The sequence below is a fragment of the Nomascus leucogenys genome, chromosome 20 (genome assembly GCF_006542625.1).
Source record: "Nomascus leucogenys isolate Asia chromosome 20, Asia_NLE_v1, whole genome shotgun sequence".
NCBI lineage: Eukaryota > Metazoa > Chordata > Mammalia > Primates > Hylobatidae > Nomascus > Nomascus leucogenys.
Window position 1 is genome coordinate 70,252,646 of NC_044400.1, and position 16,916 is coordinate 70,269,561.

The following is a 16,916-nucleotide window of genomic DNA, read 5'->3' on the forward strand; positions in this document are numbered from 1 at the left end:
TGAGACATACTCATCTATAGGTTTTCTATATAATATTACTTCAGTAATTTAATTTTATTCAATAGCGAATTAGGTCCTGGCTACTCAAAGTATGGTCTGTGGACCAGTGGTGTCTGCTTCTTCTAGGAGCTCTTTAGAAATACAGAAGCTGTGTTCTACCTCCCCTGTCTTTCCCCACATAGACAGATTTAGAACCTGCATTTTAATAAGATTGACAGTCATATACAGGCATAGTAAAGTTAGAGACAGACACACTGCTGATAAGGACACAAAAGTTGTTAATATAGAAGTCGCATAGAGTTCAATTTCATAAAGTGTGTTTCATACATGTATTTAAGGTAATGTACAATAAACACAGGAAGTGAAAAAGGTATTTGGACACTGTGCTTTCTCAAAATGCTGGCCATTTCTTCTGAGGGTATATTCTGGTGTCAGCTCAACAAGGACCTCAAACAACTGTGAGCCCACAGCTTTCTCTGAGTCCTTTTTCTTGTCCTTTTTAGGAGAGGGTGCAGTCCCATAGCACGTCCACATTTGGAACCGGTATGATATGCAGCCACATCCCATCAGCTAATAGCACTAGGTGGCGAGGTCCCTGGAGAGGGGTTTCAGCTGGGAACACGCAGCTAAAGCCCCTTTAATTGCCCAGTCAGCTGTCAGGGCTGTAAACACATTTCTTCCCATTCAGAGCCATTTGCCCCTCTCTGTGACCTCTCATGGCTCTCAGACCCTAGCCACGTGGCCCAGATGGCATAATCTGTCAGGCCAAAGCAGGTGATAGTAGGGCTTGCTGTTAGGTAATCAGTGACTATAATTAGCTGGGGTGGAAGGGATAATGGGACCAACTGCAGGGCTGTGGGGAGGGGGCTGGGGCCAGGGGAAGCCCTGGATGGATGGAAGGGAGCACAGTAGGAGGGAGCGCAGTAGGAGGGAGGCTTGCTGCCTCCCCTCCTTATTTCTCCTTTCCCCTTCCTCCATCTCCCTCTAGTATTATATTTTCTAGCACATGGAGTATGTGTGTGCTGGGGGCTTCATCCTCAATGGGGAAGGTCAGGGTTGAGCACTGGCAATTCAGTAAGTGAGTTGTCTGGCAGCCCTAATCAATTTTATTTCATAGAAGCTGTTCCAGAAATCTATGGTGCTTTGGTAATTAGTTGGCTACAAGGACCTTGTGGGAGCAAGGATCCGGGTGGGGGTGGTGTGCTGTAGAGGTTTAGAACTTGATTCTAGGGAGTCAGACACACTGGCATTCAGACCCTGGCTCTGCTGTCAGCAGCCAGGTGAACTCAGGCTGGCGTAGCAGCCTCTCTGTGTCTCTGACAATAATAGGTCCCAATGCTCAACTTCTGGGCTTGTTGTCAGTGCCAAGTAAACATGGCCATCAACACTGCCTGAAACATGCCTAATCTATAGCAGATGCTCTGAAAATATCATTTTATTTCTCCTTTATTGATAGGAATGATTTTGTATATGATGTCAATGATATGGAAATAACCAACCAAAAAATTGTTGTTAACAGATCTTAGAAGGCGTCTTTGATAACAGGTGAAACTCAGTTATGTTTATCAAAAAGAGGTTGACAGGTGGCTGGGTGTGCTGGCTCACACCTGCTATCCCAGCACTTTGGGAAGCCGAGGCAGGTAGATTGCTTGAGGTCAGGAGTTCAAGACCAGCCTGACTGACATGATGAAACTCCACCTCTACTAAAAATACAAAAATTAGCTGGGCATGGTGGCATGTGCCTGTAGTCCCAGCAACTCTGGAGGCTGAGGCAAGAGAATTGCTTGAACCCGGGGATGGAGGTTGCACTGAGCTGAGATCTCACCACTGCACTCTAGCCTGGGCAACAAAGCAAGACTCTGTCTCAAAGTCTCAAAAAAAAAAAAAAAAAAAAAAAAGCTTGACAGATGAAGCTGGCTTTGTTTGTAACTTTTATCAGAACTGTCCCTTCATTTTCTAAACCAAAGTGAAAGAGATAGGGCAGTCTACGAGTAAACATTGAAGCCTTGTGTATTTGTCCTGTGGCCACAGATGATGGTTTTCCTGGAACAGAACATGCATTGTGGAGCACACTGGACACATTGTTGAAGCTTGTCCACTTCTGTTTTGTTGAAGGTCTAAACTTCTTCTCTCATCTATACTCTCCTCTTCCTAGAATTGTTTTCTCCTTTTTCCGCCTCCCTTAATAAAATATATATATAATAAATAGCTGCAAGCAACTTATATATCCAACTATGAATATATATCTCTCTCTATATATATCCTATATATATCTCTCTATATGTATATCCTATATATATATCCCTAGAGATGAAAAAAGGAAACAAAAACCACCTATAATTTCAGAAATAACCAGTTAACACTTTGGTTTATATTCTACATCCATCTGGACACAGATAATACTTTTTCATCAAAATATTTGCTCACTTGGTACATGTTCACCCCCCCCTTAATATATTCAATCTTATTCTATGTCAATAGGTACATTTCTATAACATCACTTAAAATTTTTTTGAATAGTTTGTTGGCTCTTAATTGGCAGAATTGTACCAATCTTTTTTCCCTCACTTTTTTTTTCAATTGAGATAATTCACATACCATAAAATTCACCCCTTTAAAGTATACAGTTCAGTAGTTTTTAGTGTTTCCACAAGGTTGTGTAATTCTGTTACTGAATTTCAGAATGTTTCTTATCCATTTGCGGTCACTCCCTATTCCCTGCCTCCTGCAACCCCTAGTTAATGGTAACTAGAGTACTGTTAAGATGCCATGAGCTATTGAGTCAGCTCTTCATAGTTGTATATGTAAGTTGCTTACAGCTATTTATTATTTCAAACAATACTATAATGATCAGTCTGTACAACTGTTGTCCAATTAGGTTATATTTTTCAGCTGTCAAGGTTAATACACACATGTTGTTTAAATCTGAAAAGGAGTGTTACATTTGGGATCATGTAGTTTTGGGAAAATTGAGAATTAAATCTCTAAATCTGCAGAATGTTAAACATTGGAGATTTCCCAAGGAAAATACTCAAAAAGACTTAAGCGATAACGAAAGTGGTCATTGCAAAATTGCCTTTGCAAATACTACCTGTGGAGTTTGCCAGATGTTTGAAGTTATGAAATTATACTACTCTGCAGTTTTGCAGTAGAGGTTAATTCCTCGCTGCACCCCTTGAGTGACAGTCAAAATTGGGTTTTGTGTCCCTCTAAACAGCACAAGGACCTGGTAGAGAGAGGCGTGTGAGGTGGAACCAATTCTGTTTATAATTTTTAGGACTGATTTTGAAAGTTTGACTTAAAAAAATAGATCTTAATCTGATATAAAAAATCTGGTAATTACATTTAAAATCCCTGTATACCTTTGCACACACAGACTGTATTTAAATATTCATTCCAATAATTATTATTATAATACTTCACATGATTGGAGAGTTGTGAGACTATGAGGCCCAGGTGTTATACATGCTGTGTTTCTGATTCATTATTTCATTCCACAGCCTTGCAAAATCATCTATTAGATTGTTTAAAAAATGGATGTCATAAGTTTACACAAAGTAAATGATGGTCAAGTAACAAGCTACTCGTGGTGTCAGTCTGGCACGTCCATTGTTCCTTAGTCATTTATTCCTTCCCAGTGCCTAACCGCCTGCAGTCTGCACCACCCCATCTCTATCTTTACCTGAGAACCACACGAGAAATGGGCAGGGCTGGACCTTAGTGGAGAGAGGATAGTTTGAATCTTGGTCCTACCATTTCTATGCCACTTTGGGCAAGTTACTTGGCCACTCTGTGGCTCAGTTTCTCCATCTGTACAATGAAGGTAAGAGTATCTACTTTATGCATTTGTGGTGCCAGCCAAATAATTTTACGACATGAAGCTAAGAAGTGTGTAAGCACTCACTTGCTGTGGCACGGTTGATCCAGCCTTGAGGTGACAGCACCAAACCTGTCCCCAGAGATAGTTACAGAAGAGATCTCAGTGATCAGCCATCTCCCCCCATCCTTTAACATTTGGGAAACCCGGGGGCTCCAGAGAGGAAGTGACTGTCAAAAATTACATTGCTTGTCAGCAGCAGAATCTTTCTAATGGTTCTCTAAAGTGATCTGCTTGGTTCCTGTTTGCGTTCCTCTAAAGCAAAGACTGTAGTGGCTTTATAAGCATCTGAGAGCAGTGCTCTATTTCTGTACTCTTGCTCCCAGGGTTCCCTTATTTAGTCTTTGCTCTAATACACAGCTCAGGGGTTACTGGATTCCCTTGCATTGTCCCAGCACTGGGATTGACTGTGTGTTTAATCCCCACTGACAACCAGGCACTGTGCCCTCAGTACATTCTAACAAATGCCCTGTGAGAGAAACCAACACTTAGTCATTTTGCAGATGTGGAAACAGAGGCAGAAATAAGAAGCTGTGCCCAAGGTCACCCAGATACGAAATGAAGAGAACTTAGAAAAATTGCATCGTGATCAAGCGCTCTGACCTTGGCAAGTTTCTTAGCCCATTCATCTCCTTGCTTTCTGTAAAATGGAGTAATAAGAGTATCTGCCCTAAAAGGAGGTAGTAAGGATTATTAATGCCTGTAAAGCGCTTGGAAGAATGCCTGGCACATAGCATGAGCTCGATAAATGTCAGCCTTAAACACAACAAACAAAACCAAACTGCCTCTAAAGCTTGTATCCTTTCTGCAACTCCCTGACGCCTCACAAGGAATCAGGGAATTGAATTCATACTTAGAAACTGGGAGCAAGATTAAAGACTGCAAGGCGCTGGAAAGTGTGGCCTAGTTAGAAAGCACACTCACTCACATACACACACACACATAGCTACTTTTAATAGCTGGTAAGAGCCAGAGAAAATCCAATTACAGATGAGTCAATCGATTACAAAGAAAGAGGGCAGAATAAAGGAAAGAATGTTGGAGAGATACAGAACCAAATTACAACCGGATAATAGAATTAAGGGTCTGTAGAACAAACTGGGAGAAATAACAAAGGGATACAGACTGGAGACGCTTTCACAGCTTTGTAATGATTTGATTCTTTCTGGGCCCCTAGACTCCAAAGAGCGGTTATAGGGCCAACGCCCCAAACAAGTGGGTGGATCAGAAAGAGACGGAATTGTGTTTGGCAAATCATATTTTGTGGAGAAATGAACCACGTGTGGCCTGGGGAAGAAGAGGATTGTTTGGGTTAAACAGATGCTCCTAGTTAAGGGTGAGAGTCGCGGGCCAGATACAAGCCGACTTTGATTAGCAAAGGTATAGCCTTGCTCCAAAATATTGTTTGCTAAGACATTCTTCCTTTGTTTTCAAAGAAACATCTCATTGTTCAATAGGATTACTCTCTTGCATATACCTAAGCCAAAGCAAAACACATGCTCTTTTTATTTTCCATTTTGGGGGGACAGCAAGGTGGGGCTGTTAATTTCAGCACCAACCTCTACAGCTGTGTCTATTATTGGTGGGCTCTAGAATAACATCCGTTTCTATGTATTTATGGAAAGGCGTCTTTAACTAGGCCACATAAAGAGCGAGCGCATCTATAAATAAATTAAGGAGGCTGCAAGGCGCGGGCGGCTGCCCCTCTGCTACGGCCTCGCAGGCCCTGCCACGCAGCTGTCGTCTTTGTGCCCGGCTTTGCGCGCGATTACCCCGGCCTGGGGCGGCGCGTGCGGGGGCGGGGCGCACCTTCCCCGCCCGCGGCTAGGAATTGGCTCCAGGGGCGAGGCTGGGCTTCTTCGCGGCTCGGGCTGGCCTTGCTGGGCTGCGAGGTTCTGGCCTGTGACTTGGCGGGCGCAGGTGACCTGACGGCGGTCACTTCCTGGGAGCCAGCTGCACCCACCCGGGCTCAGGCTGAGCTGGGCTAACAGATGGTGGCGTTGGGGGGTGGGCGTAGGGTGGGGCAGGGGGAGGACAGTACGAAACGACAAGAATAAGAAAATGACTGAATAGACAAGATTAAACAGTCAAAGCTGGGGTAGGAAGGATAAGGATGAGGGAAACTTCTTCCAAAGCTTGAGAGCCCAATCCTTTCTTTCCGCATTAGGATGGGTGCCCCTCCTGGGCTCCTCCTCCGGGACAGGCGTGAAGGATCTGAGTTCTACTTGCAGGTGGAGATGAAAAAGAATAAAGGCAGTCCTTTTCACTAGAGAAATGGAGCAAAGAGCTTCTATTTGCTTGGCAATCATTTCTGGGTTTTGTAGGAATCTTGTCTTGAAAAGGATCTCGTCGTGGTCCCTGGACCTGCTCCAACAGTATCTCCAGTTCATAAAGCAGACTCAGGGCCCGCAGAGCCACCGAGTCAGAACCTGCTGTTTTCTAGGATCTCCTGGAGGTTCCTGGGTACACTCCATTTGAAAAAGCTCTGGTCAACAGCACTGATTCTTAACCCTGGCTGAAGTTATGGGTTGAATTGCGTTCTTCAAAATGATGTTGAAGTCCTAATCCGCAGAAGCTGTGAATGTGACCTTATTTGGAAATAGGGTCTTTACAAATGATCAAGTTGAGGCCATTAGAATGGATGGACCCAAATCCAACATGACTGTGTTCATATAAAAAGAGAAAATTGAGACACAGAGACAGACATGAACACAGGGAGAATCTAATATGAAGATGAAGGCAGAGATCAGGGTAATGCATCTTCAAGACAAGGAGAACCAAAGACTGATGGGAACCAGCAGGTGCTAGGAGGGAGGCGTGGAACAGATTTTCCCTTATGGCCTTCAGAAGGAACCAACTCTATCTACACTTTGGTCTCCCACTTCTAGCTTCTAGAACGGTAAGACAACATATTTCTGTTGTTTAAACCACCTTGTTTGTGATACTTTGTTACAACAGCACCAGCAAACCAATACACCTGGGTACTCCTAAGAATAACCCAGGTTTCTGAGCTCCATCTGAAATGTTTGCAATCAGAATACCCAGGAGTGGGGCCAATGGAACTGCATTTTCTAAATATCCCTTGGGTGATTCTAAGGTAGTTGGGAGTTTGGGAACCAGTGAGCCGCCCATCTCCCTTCCTTTGCAGTGTGGTGGAGAAGCAAGAGAGAGCTGAGGCAGATGATGTAAGATCTGCTCTTACTTCTTGCTGTGTGAACTTGGGTAAGTCATGGCCTCTCCGAGCCTACCCAGTGCTTGCTTCAGCCTTACAGTGTTCTCCCTAAATCCAGATGCTTGCATTCACCAGCCTCCTGGGAAACTTCTAGTGATGGGGACTCATCACCTGATGAGGCATCCCAATCTATCATGGAAAGTTTGAACTGCTTAGAGAAATCTTTAAATAAAGTCAAAATCCACTATGATTATCTCCGTTATAAAGATGAGGAAACTGATGCCCTGAGAGATTAAGTAACTTGCCCAAGGCCATACAGTCAGTTTGGGGCCAACTGTGGATTGAATGCAGGCAGCTGTCACAATCTATCCTGCTGACCACTTGTAATACCCAGACTGACAAAAGTTTACAAAGGGCTATCACTTTGGTGGCTCAAACAAGACTCCTGCCAGCCCTGAGAGACAGAGACCCAGCATCCATCTCTGACCCTCAAACCTGGATTGTGTGGGTGGCGGCATAAGGCTGGGGGAGGCATCCTGTGAACCATCTAGGCCCCTGGGCATGGAACTTGCCATGTGTGCAGTCTAGAACCTGAATGAGTTGGATGGGGAGGCCAGGGTATGCATTTGATTCTTGTGTCAGGGCCTGCTCCTGACCCCACCTCCCTCAGTGACCTGGGGCAGCTTTGTCTTGCTCTGTGGTCCTCAGTGTTCACACCTGTGAGACGAGGCTAATGGAATCTCCCTTTCCTACCTTGTAGCAGTCTTGAGGGGCTCCAGCGAGATTGCAGACAGGAATATGCCTTGTAAGTCACAAATATGATGGTTACTACAGCTTTGCCTGAGAAGAGAACTTAGCTATTTCCATGAAAAGACCTCTCCTCACTAGGGCAACTCTGGCAATTGCTCCTCCTCACCAGCCATTTTATTTCTGCTCATTTTCTACCAAGCCATTTCCTTCCAAGCTTGGGCAGAAGTGGGGTTTGGAGAAGGGGATTAGTCAGGGGTGAGGTCGTGTAGGAAGCAGTAGGTTCAATAATATACTGCCCCTCTTCCAGGACACACCCCTCGATAGGCTTGATCTCCCAAATCAAAGACAGTGTGCCCCTCTCCCTTCCAATAGATTATACCTGAGCTGCATTTTCATTTTTCTTTTCTTATTTTATTTTATTTTATTTTAAGTTCCAGGATACATGTGCAGGATATGTAGGTTTGTTACATAGATAAACATGTGCCATGGCGACTTGCTGCGCATATCAACCCATCACCTAGGTATTAAGCCCCACATGCATTAGCCATTTATCCTGATGTTCTCACTCCCCCCACACCCCCTAGAGGCCCCAGTGTGTGTTGTTCCCCTCTCTGTGTCCCTGTGTTATCATTGTTCAGCTCCCACTTATAAGTGAGAACGTGTGGTGTTTGGTTTTCTGTTCCTGCATTAGTTTGCTGAGGATAATGGCTTCTAGCTCCATCTATGTCCGTGCAAAGGACATGATCTCATCCCTTTTGATGGCTGCATAGTATTCCATGGTGTATATGTACCACGTTTTCTTTTTTTTTGTTATGATACTTTAAGTTATAGGGTACATGTGCACAATGTGCAGCTTCGTTACATATGTATACATGTGCCATGTTGGTTTGCTGCACCCATTAACTCGTCATTTACATTAGGTGTTTGAAATACCTGAGCTGCATTTTCTAAGGGTGGGTCTGTCTGTTCCTTCTTTCCCTTAGAAATCTAAATGCCCCTTCATCTCCTCCCCACCTCCATACACCTCCACTAATGGGCAGGACCTGGTTCACTCATCGGAGTCTAAAATTCCCAATAGTATTATGATTCCCACCCCCTATTTTCTCATTGATGTTTTTTATTCATTCATTCCTCCAATATTCCCTTGGTGTTTACTCTGTCCCAGATGCTGTGTGGGTACTAGGAATATCAAGTGGATTAAGATGAGCTCCTTGCTCCAGGAACTTACAAGCAATCTAATGTTAAAGCTGCATGTAATTCGTATTGGCTCTCAAGGCTGTCTCTGCTTACAGGCCTCAAAATAAACCTTCTTTCTCTTGCAGTGTGGTGAAGAAGGAAGAGAGAGCTGAGGCAGACGATGTAAGATCTGCTCTTACTTCTTGCTGTGTGACCTTGGGTAAGTCATAGTCTCTCTGAGCCTACATATTTATCTCCAAAATTAGATCAGCAATAAAGACGTAAGATTCAGTGGGAGTTTACTATGAGCCAGCCATTATTCTAAGTGCTTTACTTATGTCAACAGTTAACAACTTTAGGAGGTAAATGTTAATGTTGCTATTTTACAGATGGAGCAACTGAGACACAGAGAAGTTAGTTAATTTGTCAGGAATCACAAAACTAATTGCTTGCAGAACCAAGAGTCAAGCCTAGGCTATCTGGCTCCAGAACCCAGGTCCCTAACCCTTTGTATCAACCTGCTTCCGTAAGCTGCCCATTATTCCTATTTACCTTAGGGGGTCTGTGAACAGACATAACTACTCTAATGAATGCATGAAGAAGGGGGAGGAGAGAGGAGGAGGAGGAGCCAGAAAGAGAAGGAGAAACAATTCCTTTGGTAAAGAAGTCTTAAATTTCTGATAGGGTCTTTTTCTCAAAATTTTTTTTTCTTATTTAGTTGCACATATGCACAAGTCTTCTATAATAGGGAAAAGTAAGAGGGAGATGTAGATGAAATAAAAAGGATGAAGTTTTTCCCATTTTAGGAACTTTGGGAAAAAAACATTGAGTGTGGAGGTTGTGTACCAGACATCGTGCTGGATACTCTCGTATGAATAATCTATTATCTATCGATTAATCGAGTGATGATATAATCTTACACACTACCGAGGTATGAATATCCCAATTTTACAGTTGAGGACATGGAGGCTTAGAGAGGTGACATGCCTTATTCAGGGATGGTTAGTGGCAGAGCCTGGATTTTACCCAAGGAAAGTCTGATTGCCAAGCCGATGTTCTTATATCTCTCTTACCTCTTGGACAGACAGGAATTAGCAAATCTCCTGTGTAGTTGAAATTCAGTCTTCTCTCTCCTTCCTTCCTTCATTTATTAGTAATTTTCAGAGCAATTTCTATGTACTGTTAATCCATGGATAATTCAACAAAAGCAATTCCACAATCCCAGCTTTTAGGGAGATGTAGTTGTGTGTGTGTATATATATAAAGTTGTTTATATAAATATATTTTCTGTGTGTTATATATATATATATTTTTTCTTGTATGAAGGCTTGATAACTCCTATATGGGATAAGCTATTGATCCGAAGGAGCCAAAGAAGGGTCTAGTCTTGGGTTGAATACTCAATTTTATGTGATGCTACCAAGCCATATCTTTTTTTATATATACTTTTTTTTTTAGAGGCGTTTTAGTTTCACAGCAAATTTGAGAGGAAGGTACAGATATTTCCCATATCTCTCCTACCCCCACAAAACCACAGCTTCCTCAATTATTAACATCCCTCACCAGAGTGATAAATTTGCTACAATTGATGCACCTACATTGATGTATCATAATCAACTAAAGTCCATAGTTTACATTAGGGTTTGTGCATATTTTGGCTTTTTTTATCAATAGTTTCTGGGGATCAGGAGGTGTTTGGTTGCATGGGTAAGTTATTTAGGTGTGATTTCTGAGATTTTGGTACACCCATCACCCAAGCAGTGTACACTGCACCCAGTGTGTAATCTTTTATTCCTCAACCCCCTCCTACCCTTCCCCACAAGTCCCCAGAATCCATTATATTATTCTTGTGCCTTTGCATCCTCATAGCTTAGGGAGCCATAGTTTTTAATTATTATATAATTTTATCTTCTGTAAGATACAAGATTTACCCAAGGAATCCCTACTTCAAATAAGAAGAACTCTGGTGCCCGAAGGAGAGGCTTATCCTATCTCTCTCCACCTCACTTCCGGTTTGTTAGAATCTGGATTTGAATGCTGCTTCCTGTGCCAAGCCGACTTGATTTGTACAACCCAAGGGTCAGGGCAGCAAAGCCAGGGGAGCTGTTTCTTTCTAACTTCAAGATCTCATGGGAATAGGTACATTAAAAACAGGGTTATTCCAAGTTCTCTTTGTTGCTTAAACAGATTGGCTTTTCACTAGTATGTTCTGTGCTAATAGTTCTAAGATGTCACAGGTAACAAAATCATAATTAAAATGATGTATGTGAAGTTAATATTGGTGAAAAAATGCACATAAAGCTGTACACTGCAAGAATGACCAAAATCAAAGGCATTTTTTTCCCTTTTGCAAGGGAGACATGTATAAATTCAACTAAACTCCAGTAAACATGCTCATAGAAAACCTAATGCCCAAGATAAGCACACTTCCTTAAAAAGGAGCAGGTTAAAAGGAAATGGTACCTATTTAATCCCTATATTGTGCCAGGCAGTTAGACTCTTTCACTGGGCTATCTCCTTTAATCCTCCCAACAACCCTGAAATGAATGTATTACTATAAAGTAGGGATGGAATTATTTGAGATGATGCAAATAAGATACCAAGTCAAGTACCCAGAACATAGTAATTGTTCAAGAATATGTTGCTTAATGTCCACAGAGATTCACCGACTTGCCTATGATCGCACATCTAAGGAGAGGCAGAACAGGGATCGCATGCAGACAGATTTGGCCCCAAGATCACTCATACACTCATGGTGCTACCAAGTCACATTTCTTTGCAGGAAAGACAAAAGACAAGCTTTGATTTATTATTATTATTTTTGAAATGAGCTGGAATTCGAATTCCCCAGGGCCTGTCTTGTCTCTGGCCTTTTTTGTTAGTTTTTCCCTTATTCTCTAGTTATCCATTCTAATTAATAAGAGACTACCATATAGTCCGCTTTTTAGCCCCTTGCCCAGCTCAAAGTCTGAAAGGAAACATGACAACTCAGAAGACACTGGAAGACATCACTATTACAGGCCTTTCTCAAGCCCCATACTAGTGAGTCCTTCTCTCCATTGTGACTCACACCCCATCACCCTCCCTCCTCCCAGGACAAACAGTGCTGTGACTCACCGTGGCTTCTGACAGCCTTAAAAGAACCATGAACTTGAGCCCAACCCTTGAAGGTCAAGGAGTACTGTCATTCTTTAAGCCACACCATTGTGCACATGCTTTTTCCTTTAGCCAAGGGGAACTCCATGCCTCTGTGGGTTTTTCCCTTTAGACTAATATCTTTCTTCTTGGTTCCACTCTGAGAGGACTGTCAGTCAAGGGGGGTGTTTTTGGGTTTGAGGTCAGCTTACAAAAGCTCCAGGGCAGAGACCTTAGGTGAATTCTGGGGATTTACAAAAGAATCAGAGACTGGGGAAGCCAAGTCTTCTGTCAAGTGAAGCTTATCGGGAATAATTCTAGTAAAAGCAGGGACCCCTCAGTGCTGTGTCTTTATGGGCCTCTGGGCCTGTGGCTTCATGGGCAGGAGATAATTAGCAGACAGCTCATCCTGGAGGAAAGCAGAGAATGAGCCTTGGAACTAGTTCCCCTGCCTCCAGTTTGGCTTCCGTCCAGCTTGCCCTATCATCGTGTCATGCTCACACTAAAGATCTTTAATGCTTCCCTTTCATCTCTATTTAACAAGGAGAAGAATATTTTTATAGCTTAAATGGAAAGGAAACAAGAAACACACCTCTTCTACTATGCCTCCCTGCTTTACCTGACAACTGCTCCTGGTTCTCCAAGGCTCAGCTCTGCTGTTGCCTCTTCTGATTTGCCAAGTGGGGCTAGGTGCCTGCTCTGTGCATCTGCTACACACCTTGAACTCCTTCTAGCCCAGCCCTAACGCACTGTACTTTGGTTTTGCATTTAGTCATCTAGCTTCCCAACCATGCCATGAACTCCTCAACGGACAGGGCCTCGTTAGCACTAGCGGCATAGTAGGCATTCAAAATGACGTGCGCTGTAGCAGGGTGGTTGAGAAACTTATCTGTGTCTCATTTGATGCCATAGAGTTACTGGAAATGAAGGAAAGACATTCCTTCCTCTGCTAGCAAAGTTAACAAGTCTGTGTTACTGAGATCTGAATTTTCTTTACTCTTCATGAAAGCAGTTAATAGCCTTTTTGAGTTTCAAGGATGGAAAAAAAAAAAAAAAAGAAAGAAATAGGCAAGCCTCTCCCCAACTCAGTTCTAATCCCACAACATTTTTCTTTTTTGCTTGAAGGTACAGACTCATTGAGTTATAGTCTAAAGTAGAGAGGGACTTTTTCAAGATTTGAAGACAGTGGAGGCACAATCAGTGAGTTGGTTGGGTCTTCAGGGACTGGGTCAAGGGCATGGTTGTGGGAGTGTTCAGTGAGTTGCTCCAGCTGGAAGATGGGTTCCTAGAAGGAGGTGCCTTCATGGGGGCCTGGGAGGGCTGAGTACTGAGTGTGGTGGCCTCAGGAACCCTGTGCCTGAGCTGGTACAGAGGAAGGGGGACTGCTAGCATAACCACTCGTGTTTTGGTGGTCTATGACAACTGAGTAAGGACTTACATATTCCAGCAGCAGCACTAGGGATGGGAAATGAATGCTGAGGCTGTTGTTTCCTTACTATCCCACTCTCTGTTTACCATTTTCCTGAAGCTGGTAAACTCTAGCATACTTACATGACCCAAATGAAAGAGACAGATTCCAAAAAGATAAAAAAAAAAGGATTAAAGCTTTCTTGGAGTACCTTTGCATAGCAAAGAAGCCTTGTGAACAAAGAAAGCAGATCACTAGCCTAGGACATAAGTCAGCTGGAATGAGAAAGGTTTCAATCCAATAAGCATATGCCATTGGCCCTCTGAATCTGTGGGTTCCACATTTGTGGATTCATCCTACCATGGATCAAAAATATTTGAAAAAATAAAGGATAGTTGTGTCTGTACGAACTTTTTTTTCCTTGACATTATTTCCTAAACAATGCAATATAATAACTATTTACATAGAATTTACATTGTATTAAGTAATATAAGTAAACTAGTGACTATTTAAAGTATATAAGAGAATGCATAGGTTATATGCAAATACGATGCCATTTTGTATAAGGAACTTCAGCATCTGTGAATTTTGGTATCCACGGGGGATCCTGGAACCAGTCCCCCACAGATACTGAGGGCTGACTGTGTAGGGTACACTGGCTCTAGGGTAGGAGCCAGGATACCATGATGGACAAATCATAGACCCCTCTTGGTGCTGCTCCTTTGCAGCCTATCAGGTAGACCAGACAGCTGCATTATCAGGACTGCAATATAATTTGTGATACGTTGAGGTAGAGGGAAGCACTCAGGGGAGGGGAACTTAGCCTGGATTGAGAGAGGAAGAGAGGGCTTCCTGGAGTAGATGGCACTGGAATTAATCTTTGAAGGTTAATATAAACTAAGTTTATGACAAAAAAATAGTAAGGGTATTTCAAACACCAGGAAGTTAGTCAGGGATAGATGGAAAGGTATATGAGCTATCCTGGGGAGTGGGGGAACTGACATGTAGTTGGATATTACTGGAAAGTGAAATGTGTGACTTTAATGGTGAGATAAATGATTAGAGAGTTTGATAGGGCCAGAGCCAGATAACTCTGGACCTGATCTCCAAGATGATAGGCAGAGATTGGAAGGTTTTAAGCAGGTCAAATTTCTGCTTTAGAAAGATATATTAATTAAGGCAAAGGTAGGTGTTCCAACAGAGAAATTCTGAAACTTCAGTGATTAAATGCTGTGCAAGATTATTTTTCAGTGACATGTATTTCAATTGGTAAGAGCAAGGGGTCTGTTCAAGGAAGGTATTCAGAGTCGCAGGTGGACATAGGCTCTGCCATTTTCTAGACATGACTTCCAAACTCTGGCCATTGACATCAAGCCAGCAGATGAGACAAGGAAACTGAGAAGGCTTGTGCAGAAAGTGTTTAAGGCTTAGATCAGGGAATGAGTACATCACTTCCATCTACATTCCACTGTCCAGAGCTCAGTCAACACAGTCACACTGCCAATGCTAACAGCAAGGGAGCCTGGGAAATGGAGCTGTACAGGAAGAAACATCTACCCTTCATTGTTCTTAGTTGGGACAGACCTGTGTAACAAAAAAATAGATTAACAAGAGAAAACCAGGAGTTTATTAACATGTATATTTCAAGTATACATTGGATACATGCAAGGATAAGTGAATAAATCTCACAGAAGTGGCTTTGAATTCAGGTTTAAATACCATGTCTGTTGAAATGGAAAAAGGGTGTAGGGAAGGCTGGTTATGGAGAAATACCCAGGAAAAGCTCAGTAAACAAGGGTAAGGTTTGTTATGCAGATTAAGTCAGTGCCTTCTCCATTGATAAGAGTCTTTAGAGATGTAGTCATCCTTTTCTTCCTGGTACAAAGAAGGAGACACCCTTCTATGATTAGAATGTGTCTCCCAAAGCCTATGGGTTGAAAACTTAATTCCCAATGCAACACGGTTGAGAGGTAGGATCTTTAAGATGTTTTTAGGCCATGCGAATGAGTTTAGCCTCCTCTCTTGTTCCCTTGCTATGTGCTGATGATGCCCTCTGCCATGCAGTGATGCAACAAGAAGACTTCCTAGACTCCAGAACCATGAGCCAAATACATTTCTGTCCATTATAAATCACCTAATCTGTGGTATGCTGTTATAGCAGCATAAAACCGACTCAGATTCTTGCATATGGAGATTTTTTTATAGATGCAAATTTTCCCTACAAAAGGGTAACTTCTACTCTCTTTTCAGAGATTCTCTTGTATCTGCAGGGTCCCAAAATAATTGGCTCAAGATAATACTATGCCAAAGAGGCATATTTTGAGGTGGCATATTTTGGTCTCCTGCCTAGCCAAGATGTTGCTTTGGAGGAAAGAAAAACCAGTTTGGTGAATGGCTAGTTCATCTCTCCTCAAAAATAGTACTTTGCCTCAATAAAAATTAGATTGAGAAGACACAAGATAAAAGGACTGTAGCAGTAGTCCATGCTAGAGGTGATGGTAGCCTAAAAGTGGTGGGAAGAGAGATTAGAGAAATAATATAAGAATGCTTACAGAGACAGAATTGGCAGCCTTGATGTATGGATGGGTGAGGAAGTATGATGGGAAGGAGAGAGATGACCCTGAGGTTTCTGGCTTGGTGGTTGATGCATCCAAGGAAGATCAGAAATTAAAAGAGTAGGAACAAATTTGGGAGGAATAGAAATTGGTAGAGAGGATAAACGTGGTTTGGGGCATGTTGAGTTTATATTGTTCATGGGACAAGTGGCCATATGAGTGAGAGGCTGGGTTCGGAGATATGACCAGATTAGGGAGAGGGCTGAGAAAGGAAGATTAACATTTAAAAAGCCGAATAAATATTCCTTCTTTCATTAAGGAGGAAAAGGGAAAAAAAGAGATCTCAAAAAGGGAGAAGAAAAGGTAACTCTCCATAGGATACAAGCCATAGACATATTCTGGAGAATTTTTAATGTTTTTCTCCTGTAGAGTATCTTGGCTGTACAGTGCATGTATTATACTTACCAAGTGCCAGGAACCATGCCGGGTGCTGGGAGAGCACCTCTCTACTCTGAAGAAACTTGAAGTTTAGTGGGGAAAATGCTTGGGTATATCGTGAATGGAGCTCACAGCCAGCAAGATTTCCTGTTCAAGATGGATTGTGGGTCACTAGGAGAGACATTTCCTTCTACGTGCCTGGAATTCCACCATTGCAAGTTCACTATTTTTGGCTATGCTCTTTACCTTTTATTTTGGGAAGTAACACGTTGTAAGAGAAAGAAGACAGTCCTTAGAGATAAGCGGTGGAAGATGACATCTAGTAGTTGACAGACCTTGAGCTGATAACTTAAATTCCTTGAGCTTCATTTCATTATTCATTATATGGGAACAACCAACTCTGCA

At 42.6% G+C, this 16,916-nt stretch overlaps 1 long non-coding RNA gene across 2 annotated transcripts in view; it reads left to right on the forward strand.

Annotated features, from left to right (window-relative positions):
- Window positions 1-4,385: 4,385 nt before the first annotated feature.
- Window positions 4,386-16,916, forward strand: part of LOC115831863 — a 183,901-nt gene continuing 171,370 nt past the window's right edge. For both annotated transcript variants that reach the window (XR_004027353.1, XR_004027354.1), the window contains exons 1-3: window positions 4,386-4,529; window positions 6,045-6,776; window positions 9,122-9,195. This is a non-coding gene — a long non-coding RNA (uncharacterized LOC115831863). The remainder of the gene's footprint in view (window positions 4,530-6,044; window positions 6,777-9,121; window positions 9,196-16,916) is intronic.